This window comes from Oryx dammah, unplaced genomic scaffold (assembly GCF_014754425.2).
Source record: "Oryx dammah isolate SB20612 unplaced genomic scaffold, SCBI_Odam_1.1 HiC_scaffold_2, whole genome shotgun sequence".
Taxonomy (NCBI): domain Eukaryota; kingdom Metazoa; phylum Chordata; class Mammalia; order Artiodactyla; family Bovidae; genus Oryx; species Oryx dammah.
This window is the reverse complement of record NW_024070186.1, coordinates 164,298,942-164,310,106: the sequence shown is the minus strand read 5'-3', so window position 1 is coordinate 164,310,106 and position 11,165 is coordinate 164,298,942.

The following is an 11,165-nucleotide window of genomic DNA, read 5'->3' as shown; positions in this document are numbered from 1 at the left end:
GTCACTTACGCCTCAACCAAGGTATTTGGTCATTATATTCAGTGCTCACTGCAGCTTGGTCAACAGTACCAAGTTCCTGAAGTTTCTGAAACACAGCCTCCTTGCCCATCTACATCATTCTGCTGGACATAAAATGGATATGGGAGGAGAATGCATTTATGCTTCATAAGACTTTCTTGCTTTTGGATTATCCATTTTACCTCCCGAGAAGCACTGACATCTAGTCTAGGGATCAGCAGACTTTTTCTGCAAAGGGCTAAATAGTTTAGGCTTTGTGGACCAGACGGCCTGTGCGACAGTGACTCAACTTTGCCATCATAACATGAAATTAGCCACAGGCAATGAGGCAAACAGAAGTGGCTGTCACTGTACTGTAATCAAACTTCCGATGGTAGACTGGATTTGGTTCATGGGCCAGAGTTGGTAGACTATTCCATCTTTATTCAGCTTCACTCACTCCACAAATATTTATTGAGTATCTCCAAATGCCAGGCACCATCTCAGGCTCTGGGGTTATAGCAGTGGGGCAAGACCAATACCGTTTCTTCTCTCCTGGAGTCTATCATTGGATAGTGGGGAACAAGTAATTGATAACTAATCATGGGACTTCCCTGATTGTCCAGCAGTTAAGAATTTGCCTTGCAATGCAGGAGGCTCATGTTTGATCCCTGGTTGGGGGAACTGAGATCCCACATGCCTTAGTGCAACTAAGCCTAATGAGAGAGTCTGTGTGCCCCAACAAAAGATCCCGCATGACGCAACGGAGATCCCATGTGCCACAAGACCCGATGCAGCCAAATAAAGAAAGACAAAAGGGCAAGCTGGGTTAGGAGTGAGTGACAGGGGTTTAGAAGTGATGATAAAGGTGTGGGGTGGGGGTGCGGTGAGGATGTGGAAGAACAAGGGAGGTCCTGAGGCCAAAGGAATTTGGACCATCAAGAGATTCAGTGCAACTATTGCTCTGAGAAGGAGGAAGAGAAGTACCAGATCCAGAGTTTGGGGCTTCTAACTAAATATTTTATACCTCCTCCTAGAAGTAATGGGAAGTCTCTGAAGTGTTTCAAAGCTGGAGAATGGCATGAGGAGAATAAGGTTTCAGAACAACTTATCTGGCTACAGTTTGGAGAACAGAGAGGGGACAATCACAAATCCCCAGATGAAGGCTCCTGCGGCACTTGATCAATTTTGGTATAACACAAACTTTCACTTTGCTTCTCCTTTTTTTGCCAACCTTCCTCATGAAACCTGGGATTGAAATGTCTATGTCTGAGGCCCCTTCATTGTGGCAAGCCGGGCCCCTCACTGTGAATGCATATCCCTGGGGATGCTTCTGGTCTTGAGGACCAGTGTTCTGTTTCCAAGTTTGGAGAAGTGTTTTTTCTGTTGTGCATGGAGTTCCGGTAGGGAAGGGTGGGTGCCAAGGCTGGAGAGCTGGGCTGGAGTCAGATAGTGCAAGGCTGTTAATTAAGGGGTGTAGACTCGTAGAAACCATAGCCCTTCCCTCTTGACACTGGGAGACGCTGCATTTCAAGGCAACCTGGACCTTCTGAAGTTTTCCTTAAAGCCAATTCAAGTAATGATCATTTCGCTGATGTCTTTTGAAGATGGTATTGCATTGCCAAGCGTCTGCATCTACTAAGGCGTTTAATATCTCCTACTTGCAATGCACCGATATGTAGATCATTCAGCAGAACAGACCTTCTCCCTGAAAGGAGAACTAATTGCAGTTTTCAAATGCCACTTTCATTTGCTATTTGGCAGAGATACCACAGTCATGGTCTTCCTATTTCTATTAAGCACAAGGGCTGGGACAAAGTCATCCTAGTTTCTTGTTGCAAGCCTGCATTTCAGACTGTCGGCAGTGGTACTTTTGAGGCAATCGAGAGGTGAAGACAGCCTTCGAGATGGCCCCCAAGGATCACACTTCTTTCTATTCATACAATTGTGGTTTACCTTCTCACACCTTACAGTAAGTCCCCTACATATGAATCTTCAAGTTGTGAACTTTCAAAGATGCAACCATCTGTTCCATCAATAAAGATTTACCACATAGCAGAGAGAACTATACTCAATAACTTAAAATCAACTATAGTGGGAAAAAAAATTTAAAGAAAAATTTAATTGGCCTGAGTTATATCGTTTTTGGACCCCAGCTCCCTGCAAAAAGAAGTCCTCTGATTGGTCAACCTCAGTCACATGACCACTCTCTAGTGAGGGTAAGGCAGAGAAGGATGCCATGATTCACAGCCTCCCAGGAACAATGTGTAGTTCCCAAAATGCAGTCCCTGAAATAAGAGTAGGGTGCTGTTACCAAAAGGAAGAAGTGATGCTGGGCTGATAAGAACACTGGCTACACACAAAGCCAAGAGATCAAGCTCTTCAACCCTCTTCACTGGACAAAATGGGTGAATAAACACCTTTGAGTGTCTATGGAGACTTACCATTTCAGTCATACAGAACTGAGAAAGAAACACATTTTCATTCTTTCAATTCCTTAATTTCTTAACTTTTGGTTGCACCATGTGGCATGTGGGATCTTAGATCCCTGGCCAAAGATTAACCCCTTATTCCCTGCATTGGGAGGTGAAGTCTTAGCCCCTAGACCATGGGGGAAGTCCCTGTCTTTCAATTCCTAAGCATTCAATTTGCTGAGATGAGGGTGGGGACTGGAATGAACAAGCAGTGCCCTTCCTAGGGCTAATTATTTTGGAAACTTTCTAGATGAGTTCATTGCTGAGATTTAGATTCATTAAACTTATCTTAGCCCCCAGGGAAATTTCTCCATGGTATCCTAGGTTTTTAAATGAGCACAACTCCAGGCAAACCACAGGAACACACATTCTCTGTGTTATGGTGGCCTAACCCCAAGGAGCTAATACTACTTAATAGTATGGTTTGGAAAAGGTGGAAGATTTCCTTAGGATGGGACTAGCCTTTATTTTATGAGCATCACAATAAAGTGATGAAGTCTGCTGTAGAAGGCTTATGGCAAACCTCAGGGTACTAAATCCTCTTTCACTGGGAGAGCGTTCCCTCTGGAAATGTCCCTCACCCTTTACCCTAATTTCTGGGAAGCATCTCATTTCTATCTGTTAGCTTGTGTCTCTTTGCCTGTGTCTTGGTTTCCACTTTATCCAGATCACATGGGTACTGGATCACTTTGCTCTTGAGAGCTGCTCACATCATTTGGGCTGCTTTTAAAGTTTCGCATTTGGTGGCTCAGAGGTTAAAATGTCTGCCTGGAATGCAGGAGACCCGGGTTCGATCCCCAGGTTGGGAAGATCCCCTGGAGAAGGAAATGACAACCCACTCTAGTACTCTTGCCTGGAGAATCCCGTGGAGGGAGGAGCCTGGTAGGCAACAGTCCATGGGGTCGCAAAGAGTTGGACACGACTGAGTGACTTCACTTTCACTTTCACTTTCTTTCCTAGAGAAAGAGCTCAGGCCCCACCCAAATCTTGACTGAGAAAGATTCAACAGTTGTGACAAGTCAGAGATCTTCCCATCTTTTGCTTACACAGGGAGAGGAAAGTGGAACCACAGCCAACTTTCTATGAAATGTAATTTTCCAAAGGGGTGGCTCCATCTTGCAGCTAGACATGGAGGAAATACACAATGGGAAATGCTGAGGTGTTATAAGGACAGCCAGGGCTGACCTCTGCCTTGTTGATCATCCAAAGCTCACTGCCCTCCTTCATGTCCTGTTGGGCTCACTCTCCCAACCCCACCTCACTGACCGTACCTCAAAGTCAGAGGAAACAAGCGTGGGCAGGAAAAAATCAGACATGCAATTGACATGGGAAGATGTGAAAGAATAAACTGCCTTCTGCTAACATGTGGCTCCAATGAGTTTAATAGACTCATGAAGGTTTTTTCATAGTCCTTGGCATCATGGTCAGCAGCTTTTAAGTTGCCCCCCAATGACTTCCCCTTCCTGGTATTGATATCCTTGTGTAATCTCCTCTTCTCAACTATGGATGTAACCTAGGGACTCACTTCTAGCCAGCAGAACAGAGCAGAAATGATGGGATGTTACTTCCGAGAAGAGGTTCCTTGGAGATGGTGGCTTGCATCCTGAGCCCTTGTTATGGGCTCACGTGTCCACCTGCCAAGCAGTGAGCTGCCCTTGGGAGGCCATATGGCCAGGAACTGGGGCTGGGCAGCCAAGTAAGAGGTGATGGCCTCAGTCCACTAGTCCAGGGAATGAGTCCTGACCACAATCCTGTTTGGGAATTTGGAAGCGGATCCTTCCTCAGGCTGAGACTGGTTTAGACCAAGACATTGATCTAAGTCCTGTGAGGGTTCTTGGGGCAGAGATGCCCACTTAACCTGTGCTCAGATTTCTGAGCCACAGAGATGAAGAAAACAGATGACTGTTGTTGAAAGCCACTCAATTTTGGGGTGCTTTGTTATGCAGATATAGACAATCTCTCTATAATCTATTATAGATTATGATTTATAATCTTTCACCTATAATCTATTATCTATTAATACCTATCTATCATTTCTCATCTGTTTATCACCTATCATTCTCTCATCTGTCTATCCATGTATAATCTATCTATCTAATATCTAGCTATCATTTCTCATCTATTTATCATCAATCTATCTCTTTTCTATTTATCTATCTCTTGTCTATCTATAATTTCTCTTTCTCTTTCTCAATCTACATACTTGTCAGGTAGCTATATGGCTTCTCTCTTATAGAAACTGAGGCTCAGAGAACTGAGGAACCTGCTCCCTGTCTCCTTGAAAGGCAGGACTCCTATTAGTTGAGACTCTGCTGACATTCTATTCTGTGTGCTCTCTATGTGCCCTTGTTGAATCCTCATCTCTTCCTGAGAGGTGAAATGAAAGTCGCTCAGTTGTGTCTGACTCTTTGCAACTCCATGGACTGAATTCTCCAGGCCAGAATACTGGAGTGGGCAGCCTTTCCCTTCTCCAGGGGATCTTCCCAACCCAGTAATTGAACCAGGGTCTCCTGCATTGCAGGTGGATTCTTTACCAGCTGAGCTACCAGGGAAGCCCTCAAAATGTTTGTCCCACTTTAATTTAAGGTTCCAACTCTCACATAATTCAGTGAATATGTCCCATTCACTAGTTAACAAGCAATAAGGTGAATCTTCCCATCTGGGAATAAAAACTTCATCAACCTTTATCTCTTTTAAAGAGTGGCATTTTATCTCACAAATCAAAGTAGCTCTTTTTCAATCCTCCATTTAGAAATGAGAAACTGGATAAGAGAGGTTCAACATCCTTTCTAATGCCACACAGTTCATAAATAGAGTAGCTGAGATTCATCATCTCTATTTCCTTATTGTGGAGGGGGTAGGGTGCTGTACCCATTTAATCCTTCTTCCATAAAGAGACAGCCTCTTTAGTCACTTCTTTTTGATCATTTCCTTCCCTCCTCTTCATGCCATAAGTCAGAATTGGAAAGCATGAACATCTTTCATTTCAGAAAATGCTAAGAGGAGACATGGTGTCTTGAATCCCAAGCCTCATCCTCTCTTCTAATGAAAAATGAAGCTAGCATTTGGGCATTACCTGTGGATGAAGCACAAGCTGGAATCAAGATTGCCAGGAGAAATATCAATAACTTCAGATACACAGATGATACCATACTTATGGTAGAAAGTGAAGAAGAACTAAAGAGCCTCTTGATGAAAGTGAAAGAGGAGAGTGAAAAAGTTGGCTTAAAACTCAACATTCAGAAAACTAAGATCATGGCATCCAGTCCCATTGCTTCATGGCAAATAGATGGGACAACAGTGGAAACAGTGGCAGACTTTATTTTTTTTGGACTCCAAATTCACCGCAGATGGTGACTGCGGTCATGAAATTAAAAGATGCTTACTCCTTGGAAGAAAAGTTATGACCAACCTAGACAGCATATTAAAAAGCAGAGACATTACTTTGCCGACAAAGGTCCGTCTAGTCAAGGCTATGTTTTTTTTTTTTTTTCAGTAGTCATGTATGGATGTGAGAGTTGGACTATAAAGAAAGCTGAGTGTTGAAGAATTGATGCTTTTGAACTATGATGTTGGAGAAGACTCTTGAGAGTTCCTTGGACTGCAAGGAGATCCAACCAGCCAATCCTAAAGGAAATCAGTCCTGGATATTCACTGAAACCCCAAAACGTTGACCATCTGATGTGAAGAACGGACTCATTGGAAAAGACCCTGATGCTGGGAAAGATTGAAGGCAGGAGGAGAAGGGGACAACAGAGGATGAGAAGGTTGGATGGCATCACCAACTCAATGGACATGAGTTTGGGCAGGCTCCAGGAGTTGGTGATGGACAGGAAGGCTGGTGTGCTGCAGTCCATGGGGTCACAAAGAGTTGGACACGGCTGAGTGACTGAACTGAACTGACATGAACTGTATCCTCAGTACTATGGTTATCTCCAAATTGCAGATGAGAAAACCGAGACTCAGAGGTTAGAATGTTTCATGACTTACAGCTGGTAAGTGACAGATGTGGAAGCAAGTCAGACTCGAGAACTGCTGTACGATGCAGGCTCCTCCCTCCTCTTTCATCCCTCTCCTGAGCATTCTGTTCCCAGTGTCCAAAAATGGGTGTGACTCTTAAAGAGGGAACCCTGTGAGGACCCTCATCATTTACCCCCATCCTCTCTGTATGGATAAAAATTTACTACTTTAGACATCTGTTCAGGCAAGGGAGGCAGAGATCATGTATGAGAGTTCCAGTGAAGAATAGTCATCCAATACTGGTGTGAGCCCTGATGGAAACTACATTCAGGGAAGAGGAATTCCAGGATGCTGCATCTCAGACAGAAACAAAATAAGAACTACAATAAATACAAGGTCCCTGCAGGCAAACACAGACCCAATTCCAGTTGACCAGACACAGGTGAACATAACATTCCTTAATGAATTTATTTCCAAATCTTGACAGACATCAGGCCCTAAGTACCTACTGTGTATCCATCACTGGGATGGATGACAGGATGGAGAGTGGGCAGTGAGTTCCTCCCTCTGGAAGGTCAGAGGGTACTGGGCATCCAGCAGAGGCATGTATCAGCAATTTAAAACAACACACTTAAAATAATTTGTAAGCAAAAGCTACAAAGTTAAGTATATGGAGAATAATTTCTCCCCTAAAGGTTCGTTTAGTCAAGGCTATGGTTTTTCTAGTGGTCATGTATGGATGTGAGAGTTCGACTGTGAAGAAAACTGAGCACCGAAGAATTGATGCTTTTGAATTGTGGTGTTGGAGAAGACTCTTGAGAGTCCCTTGGACTGCAAGGAGATCCAACCAGTCCATTCTAAAGGAGATCAGCCCTGGGTGTTCTTTGGAAGGAATGATGCTAAAGCTGAAACTCCAGTACTTTCGCCACCTCTTGTGAAGTGTTGACTCATTGGAAAAGACTCTGATGCTGGGAGGGATTGGGGGCAGGAGGAGAAGGGGACAACAGAGGATGAGATGGCTGGGTGGCATCACTGACTTGATGAATGTGAGTTTGAGTCAACTCCAGGAGTTGGTGGTGGGCAGGGAGGCCTGGTGTGCTGCAATTCATGGGGTCATAAAGAGTCGGACACGACTGAGAGACTGAACTGAACTGAACTGAACTGAACTGAAACCTCCCCACTTCTTTTCTGCCTCTATGTAATTGGCACACTCTCTGTTGCACTAAATGGGAGCCCAGGAGATACTGGGTACACTTACTGTGTAAGTGTTTGTTCTCACTCAGGAACTTGAGTTGGTTTGTGTTTTCCTCGTTTTATGCTGTCTGGTTTCCCTGAATGGGCCCAGAGCTTGCAGGTGATGACCTGCATAAAGGGTGCAGTGAATTCCTTGGATAAAGAAGATATGCATATATTCAGTTCAGTTTCAGTTCAGTGGCTCAGTCATGTCCGACTCTTTGAGACCCCATGGACTGCAGCACACCAGGCTTCCATTTGCTTCACTATCTCCTGGAGCTTGCTCAAACTCATGTCCATTGAGTCAGTGATGCCATCCAACCATCTCATCCTCTGGCATGTCTTTCTTCTCCTGCCTTCAATTTTTCCCAGCATCGAGTTCTTTTCTAATGAGTTGGTTCTTCACATCAGGTGGCCAGAGTACTGGAATTTCAGCTTTAGCATCAGTCCTTCCAATGAATATTCAGGACTGATTTCCCTTAGGATTGACTGGTTGGATCTCCTTGCAGTCCAAGGGACTCTCTAGAGTCTTCTCTAACACCACAGTTCAAAAGCATCCATTCTTTAGCACTCAGCTTTCTTTATAGTCCAACTCTCACATCCATACATGACAACTGGAAAACCATAGCTTTGACTAGATGGACCTTTGTTGGTAAAGTAATGTCTCTGCTTTTTAATATGCTGTCTAGGTTGGTCTTAGCTTTTGGAATATTACTCAGCCATAAAAAGGAACTAAACTGGGTTATGTATGGAGACATGGATGGGGCTAGAGACTGTCATAGAGTGAAGTAAGACAGAAAGAGAAAAATGAATGTCATACATTAATGCATATAGTGGAATCTAGAAATATGGTATAAGTGATCTTATCTGCAAAGCAGAAATAGAGATACAGATGTGGAAAACAAACAAAAGACACAAAGACAGAAAGAGGAGTGGGATGAATTGGGAGACTGGAATTAACTATGTATACTATATATAAAATAGGACTTTCCAGGTGACTCAGTGGTAAAGAATCTGCCTACAATGAGGGAGCCAAAGCAGAAGTGGGTTTGATTGCTGGGTCGGGAAGGTCTCCTCCAAGAGGAAATGGCAGCCCCCTCCAGTATTCTTGCCTGGAGAATCCCATGGACAGAAGAGCCTGGTGGGCTACAAGTCCATGGGGTCACAAAGAGCAGGACAGGTCTGAGAGACTGAGCATGCATGCGTGAAATAGATAAAATAACGAGAACCTGCTGTATAGCTCAGGGAACTCTACTCAGTGCTCTGTGATGACTTAAATGGGAGGGAAATTCAAAAAAGAGGAGATATATGTATACATATAACTGATTTGCTTTGCTGTACCGTAGAAACTAACACAACATTGTAGAGCAACTTTACTCCAATAACAATTTATTTTAAAGAAAGATATAGTGAATTCCTGATGTGGTGGTCATAGTGCTAAGTCTTCTTAATGGTTCTGTAACAGTGATTTCTGGAAAGAGCCTCACTGGTAACAGAGTTTTATAACAAAGAGGGAAATCTCGGGCCTGATAAAGAAGTAGGAGGGTATGGGAATTTCTAAGACATTCCCTCCAGGTTTCATCTTGAATGACCAGTTTCATTTTGAGTGACTCTACCTGAGATGCTGTGTAGATCTGCTTTCTTGGGAAGAGCCAGGCATTGAAGTGGGCTTGGGGAATACATGTCAGTGTGATACACTTTATACTGGAGTGAACCCAAGGTGCTGTGTTCAGAAAGGCAGAATAGGAACACACAAGCAAGCCTGATGGGGAGCAAAACTCCTGGAGGAACAAAGAATGCTGACTCAATCTTGAAGACTGGAATCTGGTAAGTCATGGCGAGCCACGAAGGTTGTTTGAGGCAGATGGAGCAGTGTAGACAAAAGCTTGGGAGCCTGGTCATGGAGAGCCATGAAGGTTGTTTGAGGCAGATGGAGCAGTGTGGACAAAAGTTGGGGAGCCTGGTCTTTAGAGAGGCAGTGGGAAGCCGCCAGTTGGCTTACAACAGTGGTGGTTCATGATCAAATTTCACGTGGCAGGAACATCACTGTGTTGTTTAGGGACTGGCTTGGGAGGAGACTGGAGAGGAAGAAGTGAGGAGACCAGACATGCATCAGCTACAGGTGAGAAATGATATTGCTAAAGGATAAAGATAGCTGGGGCAGGAAGATGGGAGGAACAGAGAGATTTTGCTGCTGAAATGGAAGTTGATTGACATCATGAGGTCTTGATTACCGTATTTCTTTTTTTTTTTTAATTACCGTATTTCTTTACATCATCCCATAGAGGTCAACACATTTGCAGTAAATGAATGGAAGAATAAATGTTGGGGCCATGAACTGCTAGATCTTTAGACTGGAGATGGAGATATCAAGTTTCCTAGTTTAGTAACATAGAGCAGCTAAAATGACTTAAAAACATTAGTCCCTTCCCCATCGTCCCCTCTCCCCCCAAAATCAGTCCTTCCTGGATGCCATGTTTATGAAATAATTTTCTGATTTGTAATTTTACTTATTAACTAGCATTCAGTGATGAGGTGTGGAAAGTCTTAATTCTTCCCTTTTAAAATTAATTTTCACTGGAGTATAATTGATTTACAAAGTTGTATTAGTTTCTGCTGTATGGCAAAGTGAATTGGTTATCCATATGGCAAAAAGTGAAGAGGAACTAAAAAGCCTCTTGATGAAAGTGAAAGAGGAGAGTGAAAAAGTTGGCTTAAAGCTCAACATTCAGAAAACGAAGATCATGGCATCTGGTCCCATCACTTCATGGGAAATAGTGGAAACAGTGTCAGACTTTATTTTTGGGGGCTCCAAAATCACTGCAGATGGTGACTGCAGCCATGAAATTAAAAGACGCTTACTCCTTGGAAGAAAAGTTATGACCAACCTAGATAGCATATTCAAAAGCAGAGACATTACTTTGCCGACTAAGGTCCGTCTAGTCAAGGCTATGGTTTTTCCAGTAGTCATGCATGGATGTGAGAGTTGGACTGTGAAGAAAGCTGAGCGCAGAAGAATTGATGCTTTTGAACTGTGGTGTTGGAGAAGACTCTTGAGAGTCCCTTGGACTGCAAGGAGATCCAACCAGTCCATTCTGAAGGAGATCAGCCCTAGGTGTTCTTTGGAAGGAATGATGCTAAAGCTGAAACTCCAGTACTTTGGCCACCTCATGCGAAGAGTTGACTCATTGGAAAAGACTTTGATGCTGGGAGGGATTGGGGGCAGGAGGAGAAGGGGACGACAGAGGATGAGATGCCCAGATGGCATCACTGACTTGATGAACGTGAATCTGAGTGAACTTCGGGAGATGGTGATGGACAGGGAGGCCTGGCGTGCTGTGATTCATGGGGTGGCAAAGAGTCGGACATGAGTGAGAGACTGAACTGAACTGAACTGAACTGAACACATATGTCCACTCTTTTCTAGATTCTTTTCCCTTATAGATCATTACAGAGTATGGAGCAGTGTTTCCTGTGCTATGCAGTTCTTATTTCTTCTTA